This window comes from Numida meleagris, chromosome 1 (assembly GCF_002078875.1).
Source record: "Numida meleagris isolate 19003 breed g44 Domestic line chromosome 1, NumMel1.0, whole genome shotgun sequence".
Classification (NCBI taxonomy): Eukaryota; Metazoa; Chordata; class Aves; order Galliformes; family Numididae; genus Numida; species Numida meleagris.
Window position 1 is genome coordinate 62,144,293 of NC_034409.1, and position 17,594 is coordinate 62,161,886.

General features: G+C 37.7%; 1 protein-coding gene across 17 annotated transcripts in view; it reads left to right on the forward strand.

The window, feature by feature from the left end:
- Positions 1-17,594, forward strand: part of CACNA1C (calcium voltage-gated channel subunit alpha1 C) — a 429,930-nt gene that overhangs the window by 144,654 nt on the left and 267,682 nt on the right. The window lies entirely within an intron of this gene.

The window sequence follows — 17,594 nt, forward strand, 5'->3', positions numbered from 1 at the left end:
ATTACTTTGATTTACTTTGATAAGCGCTATCTTTTATATAGTGCTTATTATTCATACAGGTCCCAAAGCTTTTGGTAGAACATAATTTTGCCCCAAACTCAGCTGAGGAAATCAATGCCGATGTTTCTCTGCATACTGAAATCCATCAGTAAATAAGAAATATCAGAAATATCTCCTTTGATTGTACAGGAGAAAGCTTTTTTTTAGGAATAAAAAAAAGTAGGGAATTACAGGTCATTACTTCTTGCAGGCAGCATGGAAGTGTGTAACTGACAGATTTACTCTGGATTACATGCACATTATAGAAAGGTGTTTCTTCTTATGCTCTTATTGCCATATCCATTGGATATTTTGGAGTTGTTATCTCTGTAGGCACTTCCAAACTAGCTCATAAAGTGCATTTTTCATCTGCATAAGTGCATCTGCTCTTAACATCTATGAAATTCACTGACAAGAACAGGACCAGACAGCTCATGAAGGAATTGCAGAATTATTCTCATGTTTGCTTCTGAAAACAGTTAAGATTCCCATCATTACCTGCAGCATACAGATGCTCTTGATTCTTGTGCACTAGACGCTAAGCTCCTGTGGGAATGTTTACTCAAATCTGTCTACTTACCATGCAACTCCTTATTCCCTTTCAGAAACTAAAGAATAATGGCATGGTCACTTCACTGAATGTGTGCTGTATGAAAATTATTCTAGGGTCTGACAGCAGTCATCCCAAAGGCTTGCTCAGGGCTATTGAAATGTTTCCATTTCTGATGGGAACTGCAGCTAAACCTCTTAATGTGATAAGAGGCATTAAGAATATAAAAAGACTCCAGCAGGTATTTAGAGCGTTGGAAGGTCTGATTTTATAGCCTGTAATCACATATTTACAGTGCTTCATTACTCTAAATTAAAGGTGTGATAAGCAAAGCAACAGCAGCTTTCCATAGAAGTCGAGAGGGCTGCTTGCCTCAGCTGAGCAAGTGGCTATGTTGTTCAGAACAAGCTAGGAAAGACTTATTTGTTCCACCTTCTGGAAGTAAATAAAAGGAAAGAACTGAAGAGAAGTGAAAAGAGGGTGGGGAGCAAGGAAGGGAAAAGGAGGAGAGATGTATCTTGCTAAAACTCATGTTAAGAGTCCATAATTGAGTAGGTGAGGAAATGTGGAAGTTTTCTATTATAACATAAAGTTCCTTGCACAGCACTAACTATATGCATCTTACATCTTTCTCTTTACCAGTCATCCAAAACAAGGCATGCAGTACAGTCAAATTGCTTTAATACAGTTAATGTCTATATTTTCTAGCAAAGGAACATTTTAATATGTAAAAATAAGATTACAGTACACTAGATTTGTGTATGAAATTTTCCAAAAGCAAATTTCAAAGAGTTTAGTGTAGAGAATAATTTTAGAAGGCTTGCAAGTTTAGTACTAGGGAGTTACACAATCATTATTTGGCAGCTCTGAAGCCTGCATGCAAATGTAGACATAGGAATAGTCTTTTCCTTGCAGCTAGGGCCATGAAGTAGGGAATAATGCACCTAGGAACACACTCATGCTTTTTGCTGTTGATTCTGGCTACCCACCCAGAATTAGGTTCTGCACTGCATTTTAGACTGTGCTTGTCCAAAACTCACAGTCCTTCAATTCTAATGTAGGCTGGGAACTACTCCCAATGTAGGAGCTCACAACATGGAATAAATTATATCCTTGATGGCTGGGGACCTGTATGGATATTATGGCATCCAGAAACTTTTGAAGCAAGGGCAAGGTACATCTTTGCCAGGAAAAACAAGGAAGCTGATAGTAGGAGACCAACACAGAGCTATGTAGCACCTCATGCTGTTGTGAAGAGAGTAGATGCCATCCTGGGAAGCAAAAGCAGGAGAACAGCCTAAAGAAGAAATGAGGGAAACCTTCAATATTATCAAGCATTGGAAGACTTCAGGTAAAACTGATGCTACTGCTAGGTAGTATGTGTTAAGAAAGGTGTAATCCAACTGCAGAGGGTGCAGGGGAAGAATGATGAAAATATAACCTGCAGCTTAGGTATGTTTAGTCTATAGATAAGAAAAGCAGAGTAGATATTAGGAAAGAAATTCTAACAATAAGGATGTTGGAGCTCTGAAATAAATTGCCAAAGAAGGCTGTGGAGGCTCTTTCATTGGAAGCTTTCCAAAATAGACTAAGCAAACATCTGTTAGGAATGATATAAGTATATTCAATTCTCACTTGGAACATAAGAGAAGGAGTAAATTATACTTAAAAGGAGGAAATAACCCAGAGTTTGAAAATCACTAGTTTATGCTACTACACCTGAATTAAAAGGAGATTGAAAGTATCATTTATATCTAATAGTAGTTGACCTTGAAAATCTTGCCCCCCATTCACATAACTGATAATCCAAAAGGGAGTTGTGCTTTTCAGATGAAAATTGTTGTAATAAATGGCTTTTGAAGGCTTTCCTTAGCTTTCTGAGTATGTGATCCTCACAAAATGACCACTAGAGCAACATGAAGTAGGCAAGAGCAGGGATGAAAATCAGATTTTAATTTACGTTAATTTCTAGCAATCACTTTTTTGATTTATAAAAAATACATAATGGTCTTTGCTGTCCAAACTTGTGGCCATTGGTGTTTAAAGTTGTAGTCACTTCCTTTTTGCTAGTTGAATGTTCTTCCAGAAAGATGTACAAAATTGTATTTCTCTTCCCATGTGATTTTAAAAATGCCTAGAAACATTAATTTGCACCTCTAGATGAAGAACAATAATTAAATGTTCTATCTTACAGACAGTGCTTTTAAAAGGTATTTGTGAGTCAAAAGCAGAGTTAAATACAGGAAGCTTAGAAAATCCACCATGAACAGCTCTTCTTGAGATGAGAAGGAGATGTGGATAGGCCAGTTCTTTCTCCTTAAAGGAAATAATAAAGCTGGCTAACTTCTGAAATCTGGGCACAAATGAAAACATCTACAGAGTGAACCAAAATTAGTTCAGTTAGATAAACAATGCATGAGTGATCACCACTGCCCATAGCTTAGGAAAAGACCATGTATTTAGATCGCTTACTCAGAGGCTGCTTTAATTTCAGTTCTGGTCCTGTCCAAAGATGGAGATACCACAGCCTCTCTGTGCACCTGATCCAGTGTTTGATTACCCCCCATGGTAACCTAAAGAGAGGAAAATCACTTCAGTCACTTTTTTTTTCTTGCTGTAACTTGCCTGTTTTCTTAAATCTGTTATGTTGAGTGGAGGTTAGATCTACACTCTCTACCCTCTAGTCTCTCCATTAGATCTCCTGGTACCTCTACACCTTTAGCCTTCCCTAGGCTGAGCAAGCCCAGTTGTCCCAGTCTCCCCTCTTACACTGTCTGCTCCAGGCCTGTAGTCATCATGGCAACACCCTACTGGTGTGTCTTGGTTAGTCAGTGTGGTACTTGTATTTTTTTTGAGGGGGAGCCTGAAACTGGACACTGTATTCCAGATGTAATCTCATAAGTGCTGAAAAGGGAGAAATGACTGCTTTCCTCTTAATTTTCAGGATGATTCCACCAAAAGAGACATCTAGACCACTTTTGCATTAGTGTGGTGATTCATAACTGCTAGTTAATCACCTGTCATGCTTCATTGCATGTCCAGGGGATAAGTAGCAGAGTACTTCTAATTTTTTAAGATTTTCAAGGTGAGTGAGCAGTAGTGAGGGCTCCTTGTCAAGATCTGGCTTTTTTTGACACTAGACAGCAATGTCCAATCATCTCCCCACAATAAAAAAAAAACTTATTCAGAATCTGCTACATTCTGTTCTCATCCTTAACAACGTACAGCTCATGTTTTACATAAGGTACATGACTGCAACTTCTGGGGTAGTCAAATTCAGAGTTTTAAAGTATGAACTGGCAGGTGTCTTTAAAACACAAATCAAAACACCACCACCAAAAAATAACCCCACCGCCGCATAAAAAAAGCATCCAACAATGCAGGAGTTAATTTCAGTTCATAGAGGTGCTTCAGAATATAAGGCTCTCTAATTCTGAGTATCTGTCCTCTGGATATCTGTCTACAAAGACCCGGAAACTCAGGATAGGCCTAAGCACAAAGATTAGATGCAAGCTTCTTCAGCACTTGAGATGTTTGGATTTACCATTTTTATTCATGCCTGTATATTATGTTCATAGAATGATAGAATGGCTTAGGTTGGAAGAGATCTTAAACACCATCCAGTTCCAACCCCCCTGCCATGGGCAGGGTTGCCAGTAACTGGATTTAGCTGCCGAGGGTCCTATCCTACCTGGCCTTGAACAATTCCATGGTTGGGACATCCACAAGTTCTTTGGGTAACCTGAGCTGTTTCCTCAAAGTTAAAAAATTCCTCCTAACATCTTGCCTAAATCTCACCTCTTTTAGTTTAAAACTGTTACCCCTGTTGGCCTTCCAGGGTGCACCGCTGCTTCATGTCCAGATTTTCATCCACCAGAACCCTTAAGTCCTTTTCCACAGAGCTGCTCTCAATGAGTTCTTCTCCCAGTCTATGTGTATCTGGGATTACCTTGACCCAAGTGCAACACCTTGTACTTGGCTTTGTTGAACCTCATTAGGTTCTTGTGGGCCCAATTCTCAAGCTTGTCCAGCTCCCTTGGAGAGGGATCCCTTCCTTTTTTTTTTTCTATGAACTGCACCACCCATCTTGGTGCCCTCAGCAATCTTGCTGAGGGTACACTTGATCCCACTGTCAATGTTGTTGACAAAGATGTTGAAGAGCACCAGTCCCAAGATGGACCCTGGGATGTACCACTCATAACCAGCCTCCCCCTGGATATAAAGCCATTGACTACAACCTTCTGGCTGTGACCATTCATCCAATTCCTTATCTACTGAATATTCTACCCTTCAGATTCATATCTTTCCACTTTAGAGATGAGTGTGATGTGGGACCAAATCAAAGAAGGCCTTGCAGATGTCCAGGAGGATGACAGCAGTTGCCCTTCCTTTGTCTTCTGAAGCAGCCACTCAATCATAGAAGGCCACCACTGTTGTTACCATTTCTTCCCTCTTATTTATCAGAGGGGGATTCACTCTCCTTTACCTGTCTCTTCTGACCAATGTACCTGTAGAATCCCTTGTTATTTTTTCACATCTCTAGCCAAGTTTAGTTCCATCTGGATCTTTGCTTTCCTGATCCCTTCTCTGTAACACCTGGACATCATCTCTGTATTCTTCCTAGGCCACCCATCTCTGATTTCTACTGCCTGACTTCTCAAATGAGATTTAAAATCACATTTTGCCTGTTGCTCCATGCTTTTTTTAACCTGTTTAAGAATTTTTATTTTTTTCTCTAAGCTTATGGCTTCTTTCCACACAAAAGAATTGTTACTGAACATCATGGCAGTCATTAAAAAGAATCACATTTTCTTTACATGTATTAACACATCAGTTATCATTGAAAATACAGGAAAAATTGGAGGTGTGTTAGGAGGAGGTATTTTGAGGTCATCTTGATACAGAGATCCTTGAAACTTTCAACATGAGAGCACATACTCAAATGTTAAGAAAGGCTTATGCCAGAATGAGTGAGGCCCTTTCCCTGGATTTTAACTTCTGGAGTCTTTTTGATTAAAATTGTTTGTTCAGAAGGATCATAGTTTTAACCTGAATTCCTTCTAAAGATGATGGAAAACTGATGTTCCAGTCAACTATGAACACTCTTTACAAAGGTAACACTCTCATCTCTGGTAGATCAGCAGTCCAAGAAGGAGCACCTCATTTATTTTTTTGTTACTTGTGACATAAATACAATAACTGCTGCTGTTGCCAAAGATTCCATGTCCAAATAGCTGTCTACTTATATCTCTCAAGAGCCAGTTCAGAGGTGCACTGAATAAAAGTAATTTCAGCCTGTTAGTCTATCTCTGATAATTTTTGGCAGTTTTTGGCACTCTTTTACAAAGCATTGTTGCCTAGGCTTGACAGGAGTTGAGAAAGCAGTCAAAGACTGGACTATTTGAGTTGCAGAACTCTTTTCTGGCATTGAATCATCTTAATCCCTGCCAATCTTACTTCATTTTTCAGAATTCTATGGATTTTTTTCAATCTTTAATATCTATTTTCCAGCTTGCTGGCCATGCATGATCACATTCTTCCTCTTACTCTCTAGCCTAGCCTCCTTTAAAGTGCTGCTCCAGGGACCAGCAAAAATGGGTTGCCAGATAAAGCATTATCTCTAATTACTACAAAAAAAATAGACCCTCAAAATAATGTGGAAATATATATATTTTATAGGAAGCTTAACTGAAGGAGGCAGTCATGAGTAGAAGCACAAGCAGTTAGATTAAATTAAAAAAAAAAAAAGGAAAGGTTTAAATACATGAGAATTATTTTCTGCTCCATAGTTTGTTTTCTTGGTTTTTTTTTTAAGACTATAGCTTTAAACATAAAACATGCTTAAAACAATGCTGTCTGTTGAATTCTGACAGCTTTTGAAATCTCTTTTTACAGCTTCACATTTCAGTTCCTAGGATTTGCAGTCTGATGTGGCTCCTTTAGAAATAACTTCAATTATGTGTAATTGTTCTTTCATGATTTGAAGTTGTTCTCCAACTCTTTGATTGCTCAGATACTCTGTGGCATGGGCAATAGTAATTAGTAAATATATACAAATATATATTTACATGTATAAATAGTAAAAAGTCATGTGGGGCATTTCACAAGACAAGGAGTGGTGTCAAGGATATTGAAGGTACTGTGCAAAAAAAAAAAAAAACTGTTGCAGGAGGACACGACAAATTAAAGGGTTAGGCGTTCCTGCTGATAGCACCCAAATGCTGCATTCAAGCAGAATTCTTTCATGATATTGTTTCAGAAGGTGGTTGCAGTTTCAATTCTGTAAAGTTCTGTCATACAAGTGGATCACTATTTTGTTGATTAAAGTGTGGGTACTTAAAATACTAACACAAATTAATCATGCTGAGGAATACGCTAGTTAAACTATGTCTTGGCATCAATGTCAGTTTCAGGATAAACAGCACTCTGAATACTTTTTCTGCCTTTCAGGATGAACTTTCCTGCAAGTTTTTCAGGATCATTTTTCTAGGTTATGATACTTAATTTGCTTTTATATCTGATATATTAATGATCGTATCACTTTATAAGGTTATCAGCATGATACACAATCTGTATAGACAGATCATCTTCAATATGTCTTTCTGAAGACTTAAGCGAAGATGCTTATATTACTTGAGCATTGAAACGTGTATTCTGAAAGACTCTTAAAAGGTACTGAGTATTCAATGATAGGGGAAGGGTATCACTCTGGTGTTAGTCCAGGCATTCTTTCGTAAGCATAATCAAGTTACTTCCAGGTATGCAGGTCAGAATGATACTTAGTCATTGCTTCTTAAGATGTCTCTTCTAATGACGTTTTTAAAACAGTTACAAAGACAGTTTAAGATCTGTCTGTTTTGGTGTTCTGTGTTTTTTAAACAAAATTAATGAAACATAAGAAAAGCATAAAGCGAACACTTTTACTCATGTTTCGCTGATTGCACATATTCAGAAGAAATGTGTTTATTTCTGTCTGCATTCAGTCCAGGGTCTAAAGAACCTATTTTTAGCAGCCACGCACTATTGTTAATCTGAGATTTTTGACTATCCAGTGAGTCAGAAGGTCTGAGTGCCCAGAGATACATGAGTCAGACAGGCAGGAATAGTCTGTTCTTCTTCAAGACACCAGGAGACACAGATTTTTAAAAAGGAGGTTTCATACTTAGTGAACAATACAAATGGAAACATAATGTATAAATAGAAATCCTTTTACCCTTCACATTGGATTCTTTTCCCAGGAAACTCGTCTCAAAATTGTTACTTACTGTGCTATCTATTTGTATATGAGAAGGGCTAACTTGTCACCCTTCTTAATCTTTTCATAGCATCCATCTATTGGTTAGTTAATCTATTTCTAGGACGCACAATCTTTCTGTGACATAACAATTCCCACAGTAAAAGATGGAATATGTAATAAACCTAGAGAAGGGGTGTGGGTCAGGGAGGAGGGTTTCATAATCACTTAAATTTATCTTCTGAAATGGGGTCTTTTGGGAAGGACAAATTCCATTAGAACAGCAAAGACAAAGGGGTGTGTGGGGTCCTCATGCATCCTCCTGCAGTGTGTTTCAGTTCAACCAGAGCTTTTTGAGAGGTTACCTGAGGATGGCAGAAATATCTCATCAGCTATGGAATTTAGTGAATTCTGAGCTGAGATGCAAGTTTAATAAGTAAATGCAAGGTACAAACCCACACCAGAATGCTTGGTGATGGAATAACAGTTCTTTGGCACAATGGTTCAGGAATGAAATGAGTATCCCACAATACCAACTAAGGTCATTGGTTTAAAGCCACCTACCTCACAAGAGTCTAAAATGCACAGAGGTGTTACGTCTGTTTAGAGGAAGAGATATGAGTGGTTTTAGGTCTCATTAGACCAGGTAAGAACACAAACAGCATTATCTGGCTACCTTGTGGTCAATTTTAGCAGAAAGCCATGTGATAAAAATCAGTAACCTGCTCTTTGGATGAAGGAAAAATGGAATCTCTAAAATTCTAGAAATAGTAATCTACTCTGAAAAACTAAGTGATAGAAGGGAAATGCATTTTCTAACATCTGTATATTTAGAGGGAAGTTTCAAAGATCTCCATATGCTTCTAAGCTGAGCAAGAGTTCAGAATGCTCAGAATCTCCTTTTGGATTTGCTTCCAAGACAAGGCTCATAAAGTGATTTGTATAGTTAACTCACCAGCTATTAATTTTTACTATTTAAAGAAATAGTGGCAAGTAAATGAAGCAGAGCTGAATTAAACTTGTGGTAAAATAGTTCCAATTATTTTCAAAAAAGATGAGCCAATTGGTCTTTAATTTAACCTTTAGTTTGTATAATGTCTGTACTGTATGTATTATCCATTAAGAACTCAGAGGGCTTGAGGGCTATGGTTTATTTTCAGGGGATTACTAGCAAGAAAATTTGTTCTAACTACCTATATTCTTGGAGCCGTTTTCTCTTAATGTGTTCTTCAGGAGCCAATTCCTCCTCTGCCCCATGGTCGCTTGGGTGTTATTTCCAATGGCATAGTTAGCTCTGGAATTGACAATGCAGGAGTGTCCAAATTGAAAGTCTGGCAAAAAAAAAAAAAAAAAGTGGTGTTGTTAAGAGCAATCAGCACATTCAAGTTTTTCACTGTGAGAGGCATCAAGACATATGAAAAATTTGACCAAGTTTAGCATTTTCCAACATACAACAATAGGGAACACACATCCAGTCTTTGCTGAGTAATGCTCAGCTGAATTTGCTCAGCCCCTCAACAAAGGTTCTAGAAAGCATTGTCTTTGCAAAGAAAACTAATCAGAGCCAGCACTTCGACAAAGATCTTGCTGCACGTGTTAAGTCCAACAGAAGTGTCTGTACAACAGTCACTGATGCCTGTCTGTATTGTTTCCATAAACGGAACTTTTGTGCTTTGTAATACACATTTTGGCACGTATGTGCTGTGGTATGGCACAGATGTCTCACGAAAAGTGTTTTAAAGATGGCACTATTTTCATTTTTGAGCCAAGGCATGCCAGTCTCTGATGACTGATCAACATATACCATGCAGAGATTCAAAAAAGGAAATTAGCTTTGCATGATAAATGAGCTTTGCCAAGCTCAGATACAGGTTGTGCTTGAATGTCTTGACAGCAGCCCTGAAGAGAAGGATTTGGGAGTGTCAGTTGATGGAATACTCAACATGAGCTTACAGCGGGCGCTTGAAACCCAGAAGGCCAGCTGTACTGTGGGTTGCATCAAAAGAAGTGTGACCAGCAGGCTGAGGCAGAGGAGATTCTGCCCCTCTACTCTGCTCTTGTGAGACCCCACATGGAGTACTGTGTCTAGTTCTGGAGCCCCCCAACACAAGAAGGATGTGGAGTTGTTGGAGCAAGTCCAGAGGAGGGCCACCAAGATGATCAGAGGGCTGGAGCACCTCACTTACAGGGACAGGCTGAGAGAGTTGGGGCTCTTCAGCCTTGAGAAGAAAAGACTCTGGGGTGACCTTATAGCAACCTTCCAGAACTGAAGGAGGCCTACAGGAAAGCTGGGGAGGGACTTTCTCTAAGAGCATGTACTGACAGGATGAGGGGAAATGGCTTTAAACTGGAAGATACTAGGATGAAATTCTTTACTGTGAGGGTGGTGAGACGCTGGAACAGGTTGCCCAAAGAGGTTATTCCCGCCCTGGAGGCATTCAAGGCCAGGCTGGGTGGGACTTTGAGCAACCTGGTCTAATGGGAGGTGTCCCTGCCATTAGTGGGAGGTTGGAACTAGATGATCTTAAAAGGTCCCTTCCAACCCAATCCATTCTATTCTATGATAATTGTATGGTCATTTCTTAAATGAGTAGTCAATTAGTCTATCATCTCACCACAAATGTGTCATCTGACTTCACATTCTAACAAGGTGAAGTTGATGAAAGGAATATTAAAAGTTCATGTGTGGGTTTTTTTTTTTTTTTACATTGAGACCAGTTACCTCTGAAATATAAAGAAATATTCTTTGCAAATTCTTTTGCAGAATCAGTATTTCACTTTGATTAGATCTTATTCATTCATAATCTGTACACCTTCAAAAAGCCATTAATTAAAACTAGTACCTCTTTTAACAGTGAGATCTTATTCATGGGGATATTTGGCATGGGAAAGAGGAGGGAACAACCAAATTTTGGATTTTGAGCTAAAATTAATTTCAAATGTGCTAATTTCAGGTGGAAGCAGAAATAATAGATTAATCTACCATTAGGTAAATAACTATAAAATTAACATTCCAGGGAATCTGGAAATACAAACAATGCAAGATAGCTAGTATTGGATGTCTGGGTAATTTTGTATTGAATTATTGTGTAGATCAGCAAAAAATATTTAGCCAGCAATCCATGGTTTGAAATATACTGAACAACTGACGAAAGTGTGAATATTGTCATCTGTGTGGAGTACAATTCATAATGACTGCTCAATTTGCTGAATGAGTTGACTGTAACAATCCTGTGCACTAGTGTAGATTTGCAGAAGTAATCAGAACGGCATCACTGTTTTTCAATGAGTGATTCCAAGCTCACCTTTACTTCAAGAGAGCTGTATACTTCTGTCAGTGAAGTAGGGCTAGAATTAGAAATTAGAATTAGAAATAGTGAGCTTGGGACTGTTGTAGTTTGGAAGAACCATATAAAAGCACAAAGCTGGAGGTACAAAGATGCTTGCTTATATACCTGAAGAAACTTGAATGTTGGTCATGATAGCATAAGAAAAATTGTGGAGGAACACCATTTAGGAAGCCAGAAGATACTGCATGCCGTGAATAAATGGTTCGGATAGAAGAGCTTTTGGAAATAAACCATGACCAGGTCATACTACACTCAGATCAAGGCAATATAAACCTTTTATTTTCATAGGTATAAATAAATATGTAAATAAAAACAGGGGAGAAATAGGTACAGGAGATGTGAAAAAGAGGGCGAGCATGTTTAAGAGCAAGTCTAGAAAAATAAAGTAAAATAAAAACATGGGCTCCCACCTCACAAGTAGAGGTAGAACCCCAGACTAGGGCTTACTCTCTCCTCCTCTTCCTGTGTGGGAACCTTGTTGCTTGGTCCTTCTGGTCTTCCTGTTCTATTATATGTGCACTGTCTGCTCCTTCTGCAGCAACCAGCCCTGATCCATTCTAACACAGAGAAGTTCTCTGGACCAACTGTTCTCCATCCAAAATGAAGAGATTTGAATAGTAATAATAAGAAATGACATAGGGAAAGGACAAGGAAAGATGACCTAATAGACTATTTCCAAATATTAGAGAAGTAGAGGATTCCTTGCTATTAAATATTATCACTTATGTCTGTTCTCTTCTGTCCATCAAGCATTACTTTGTGACGATCTGTAGCTCAGAGATAATTAAGTTTTATTCAAATTACATTACTAACCCTGCAACTCATACTATGTGTAATCTTAACTATCTAAAATGATTCTGTAGGAGGGATGGCTTTCCATTTAAGCCAACCTTTTTTTCCCTGTGTTGCACAACATTTAGAAAAAACATCTTCAGGAAGTTTCATTATGACTTGGTTGATGTCAATTTAGTCTTTTAATTACAAAAGTATCTACCTTCCATGGTTTCATAATGCAATGTAATTTATTTCCCTTTCTAAAAGAGATGAAAGATCTTACAATTTACAGTTATGTTCATTAATACTATTTTATTTTACTGGAGCTACAGTCCGCTGCATGAGTAAAAGAAACAGTTGCTGAATTTCCCTCACTATTTGCTTGCCAAATAGTCATGATCTCCAGCTGGAGGTGCTCCAAATTTTCACTAACATAGAATTAGAGTGAATTGCAAATGTTTTAAGATGGAAGAACAGCTTCAAATCTGAAATATAAGGTCCTGATTTTTATTTGTAATGATGATGATTAGAAGCACCTCTAGTAAAACTAGCAGAATTAACGCTAGTGAAAAGACAATACATACGAGATTAGAAAAAGGTGGAATCAAAATGATCCTTTCCTGTCAGATCCAAGATCTATTTTAGGCTTAATTTATGCCTGGGCTAGGAGCCAAGGAGATCTTTCTCATGAATATGCAGGCGGTGGTGGTGAGGTAGGGAAAGTGGAGGTGTGGATTGTTGTGTACTGCATGGCAGCAGCTGCCTTGACCGTGAGAGTTGTTGGTTTGATTTCATTTTAAAAATTTTTCTAGATGGGTCAACTCATTGCAAGGGGATAATATATATCAATGAATGAAATTACTGTTATTTAGTTGCTAACCTGGAGAGAACAAAATGGAAACTACAGGCAATAAGGAGAGACGTGAAAGAAGTACATAAATCATTCTACATACAGAGTGATAATAAACTGAATCAACAAACATGTAAGATGTATATCTGATTAAAAAAAAAAAAGCAGGTTGAAAGCTTTCAACTCTCAAAACTGGATTGATTCTTGTTACTGAGCTTGATTTTACAACTGATGTTGTAAAACTGAGTGAGGCGCCTTCTATTTTCTTCCATTCCTAAAATGCAAAGGTAAGCTATAACACTGATTTTAAAGTGAATATTTCTTGTAAGTCTTCATAAATACCAGCATTAAACCTTGTTTAGAGCATTAAAATAATTTTATAGCAAAACCGTTTTGGATAACTTGATAATGTGCTCTGACTCCAGAAGTGTGAAAGACCTCTCTGCATTGATTATTAGCAGTGCTTGAATACAAATGTTAGAAAAAAAAAAAACAAGCCTGCAGAAGAATGCATATAGGACCTACTTATCTGCAGTACTTTATTTCAGAACCCACTTCAGTGGTCTGACAACTTGCCTGTATTCATAAATCCCGATAGCTACGTGGTCTGTATTTGTAGAATGATCGGTATCATATAGAGAAGATTTAAAAGGCTGTGATAAAAGCGTAATCTCATACAGAATTTCTGAAAAAAAATTTAAAGCTTTTTCAGGTACAGAAGGAAAAATATCATCTGAAAGTCTCTTAGAATGTTGCTATTTTTGCTCCCTTCAGCACTTGAATGTGTCTTTGATAAAATTCTTTTTTTTTTTGGAGGTTTACAGACAAACTACTGTTAAAGGCAGAAATAGTAAAAATCCTTTAGGAATTTATTTTGTTTTTCTTTTTTCTTGCCAATAAGAATAATTCTATCAAATACATAATTTTTCTTCATATATTTCTGCTCATGCTTCCACATATCAGATTTGAGAGGTAGCTGTATGCTTTTCAAGTAACTGAGAAGTACCAAATATTGCTGAATATAGTGAGTGTAAACATAAGAATGGGAGCTCCTAATAAAGAGGAAAACAATCTTTTCCTTCAGCAAACGAGCAAGATATAGATCCCTTAACATGAAGTGCTTTTTAATTGTCCAAAGATTTGGTTCAAATATATAGATTTAAAACTGTGTTAAAATGAGGAAAGCCTAGCTGCCAGTTACATAATTAATCCACTAGATCATGCCGCCACTTAGCTCTGCTATTAAGAAATGTGTGCCTTTGTAACCTCTCTGAAATGGGGCCTCCTGATGAGATAATGTATTAGAGAACAATGATGGGTTGTTATATAATGAAACCAAACTCTCTATAATCTATGGCTGTGCTGGTTAAACAGAAAAAAGATATGTATATGCTGTTCAGTCTATTCTTTCCAGAGGTGGTATTCCGTGCTTAGTGTCTCCTTTAAAAAGTGCTGAAAAATAGCTTTCCAGGATCCCTTTTCCGAGGTTAATGGTCTGCTGCATTTGTTGTGAAAGACTAAGTGTAAGCATGAGTAGGCAACAAGTAGATAAAATGGCTGAATTGTCAGAGAACGGAGACTTCCAAAATGCACAGGTATTATATGAAGATTCAGATATGTGCCTAATGAAATTTTCTAAAGTGCTTAAGCAGTTTAGGGCCTCGGAGATGACGTATGCCTTTACTTGGTTAGTTGTGTCTGAAAATCTCACTTGGCACTATTAGCCTTTTGAGTCTTCTCAATAGCTTTGAACATTTGGCTCAGGGAGCTGAAAATCTGTTTTCTGTGTTCTAGAAACCTGGCACGTCCTGCATGCCCTGGGTGTTGGGGAAGTTCCAGTGATTTCTAACAGGCAGATTTAGCTATCTGTTGGTTTATAGGCATGTTTTCCACTGCAAGCCATTACAATAGTCAAGAATTCCCTCTTTTGTGTTTTTATAGTATCTGCTCAATGTGGTAAACTATTTTGTGAGGTACGCGTGCTCTCATATGAACCAATTTGCAGGCATAAGAAAATAGGATATGCTGTTGGTTCTGGAAAACTGAACTAGCAAGCAGGATATGTATATACACTTGCTTTTACTTGATCTGCACATCAGCATTTCACAGGGAGCCTAAAACCTGAACCTCTCCAAACTGTTCTTGCCTTGGCTTGTAGTCAATCCAGGGAGCAGTCAAAGGCAATCATATGTTTCCATTTGGCTTCTCCAGTCCTGACTTTTAGTACCTGGTATAAATGAGGATATTCTCCCAACATGTGTAAATCACAGATCAAGCTATTTCTTCTATTCTTGTCATTCTCTCCTTGTAACTGAAGGAGGCCATCTGATTATTTTCTTTATTCTCTATGTTAATAAGTCTAGGTAATGCATGCTCCTGACCAGGAGCACTGGTTGGGGATGACCCTTTATTAAAAAAAAAAAAAAAAAAAAAGCTTGGGTAACAGGAGTGCCTCATCACTAAAAATAAAAACCACAATTGCTAATCACTAAACAAATACGAATGAGAACTCGCAGATAAAATAATGTTTTGGCCATCCCATGAGTTTGTGGGTCAACCCAAGTAATGTCGTATTTGCAGAAATGGTAAGACAAGCCTTCTAAACCCTCTCGCTATTTCATTGTTCCATGCTTCGATAATGCTGAGTGTATGCTTTTTCAATAAAACATACCTGATCAAAGGAGACAGAGAAAGGAGAGAAAGTAATCCAAACCTGGCTATACATAGTCTCCCTGCTTCATGTAGGATTTTCTAGCTGGTTGGATTCATAGCAATGAGGATTAGAGAAATAAACCACTTAATAGCAATTATTTTTAAATCAGATTTGGGGGTTGGGGTGTGTGTGGAGAATATCATGGCAGTACCTCTATAAAATTCAAATCTAAAAGCAAACACCAAACCCAGAAAAAGGCACTTGATTTGCGAGGGCTGAATATAATTATAAAACTTCTGATCAATTCTAGTCCTGAGATGGTAATCATATTATCCTAGATACAGTGGCCTGAAGCAAGAAGGTAACAAGAAGAATGTGTCTTTTACCCCTAGATTTTAAATCAAAACATGTGGCTTAAATGGATCTTTGGGTTGCTTATAATTAAACTTTCCTGAATGATGCAGGAGTTTGCCATTTCTCAGCCATCTGTGGAATCTGTTTTTGCATACTTCAAATACAAAAAAGATTGGTTTGTTTTTGTGTTTTTTTCTTTTAGGACTTCCTGTACAGCAAAAGTAGGGATGGATATGAATTTGACTGAATATGCCTTTTGGGTACAGACAGTTGGAGTAGAAACTATATGAGCCAAACTTTGCCTCTGGTTGTTGTTAGATAATCTCATTGACACTTACAGAATTTAAGCTCAAGAGACAAAATAGTTATTGTCCTATGTGGTGTGGTTGCATCTTCTAAGGAAGCCTCAATTTAACAATTCATGGTCAAAATAACCTGATCTTAGTATTTGAGCTTTCTCTCAGTCTGTTTTGCTAGCAAGCTCTATCTCTGCAGTTTGTCATAGATGTGGTGTCAAAATATTTTATTTGCATGTTTTTCAGCTCACTTCTGGAACTTGAATTTTTGAACTTTTCAATAAACTCAAGTTGCTTTAGTAACGTGGAAAAACACCCACAAAGTTGGGACAGGAGACCATTAACTGCTCAAGGAGCTAGAAGCTCTTAAATGTCTGTTACACACAAAGTCTTGCTGGCTTGCTGTCACAGACTCTGCTTGTTTTTTGTTTTTTTTTCCTGCTGTTTTTCATAAACTTCTCCTGGTGCTTGGAAGCAAAGGGTGGTCATTCTTAGTAAAAGCATACAGTAGCAAGATGCCGACTTTCATTTTGCTACTCCAATAGAGCTAGTTGTGTTGTCCATTTTAGAATAACTTCACTTGAACTTCTCACATTAAATCAGTATGAAAAAAATGTCTCCCTTGTATTTTAAACACTTCAGCAGTACTGCAGCCTGTTTTTTATCTTCCTGACTTTGTATGAGGTTGTAGTGAGTGTGTTCATGTGATTTAGGGAAAAAACTTGTTTTGAATGAAGCAACTCTGTTGTAAGTTGAACAAATCTTGCAGAAGTACATGGAATACACAGAGATACTAAATACATTTGCTCACCTAGTTTGGTATGAGGAGGTAAATACGTGTGTATAATTTTTGTCTCCAAATACTACTAGTTCCTCTCCCTCTGAATTCTTAGAGGGAATGTCTTTAGAAACTCAGTAATGCAATCATTTCTCATTTTCAGCAGAGTAGTTTTCCTTCCATTCTGCAGAACAATAATAGCTTTTGTATGAGGAACTTTCTTAGAAGATTGGTCTGCTATGCTAGCTCTTCTCTCTTTCCTTAGATTGCCTTATTCCTTTTATTCCTGTCTTAATATACATCTTTGCACCTTCTCTGGTTTGAAATTTCTCTTCATAAACAGATTTCTCCTATGAACATACGCATCAATGTCTCTGTGTAGGATATTGGTGTATTAAGGCTAGAGACTTTTTCCATCACTTAAGCATTTCTCTGGACTTCCAGTTGTTCCCTCATTTCACTTAATGTTTCTGTTCTCAAATCCCTGAGTGCTGCTAGTTTCAAAATGCAATGGAAAAAAAAAATACATCCATGTTGTATGTTTCTATGAGACTTCTTTGCCTGAGTGATGTTTTGAATATAGTCCGGTGGGTGAAATTTTGTATGTGGATGGTGTAGTAAGAATGGTTATTATTATATTTGCTCTTGTGTCTCTGCCTGAGTTGTAGTCTCCAGAATCTTTGACTATTTCTTATTATCAAATGTTACATTGCGCT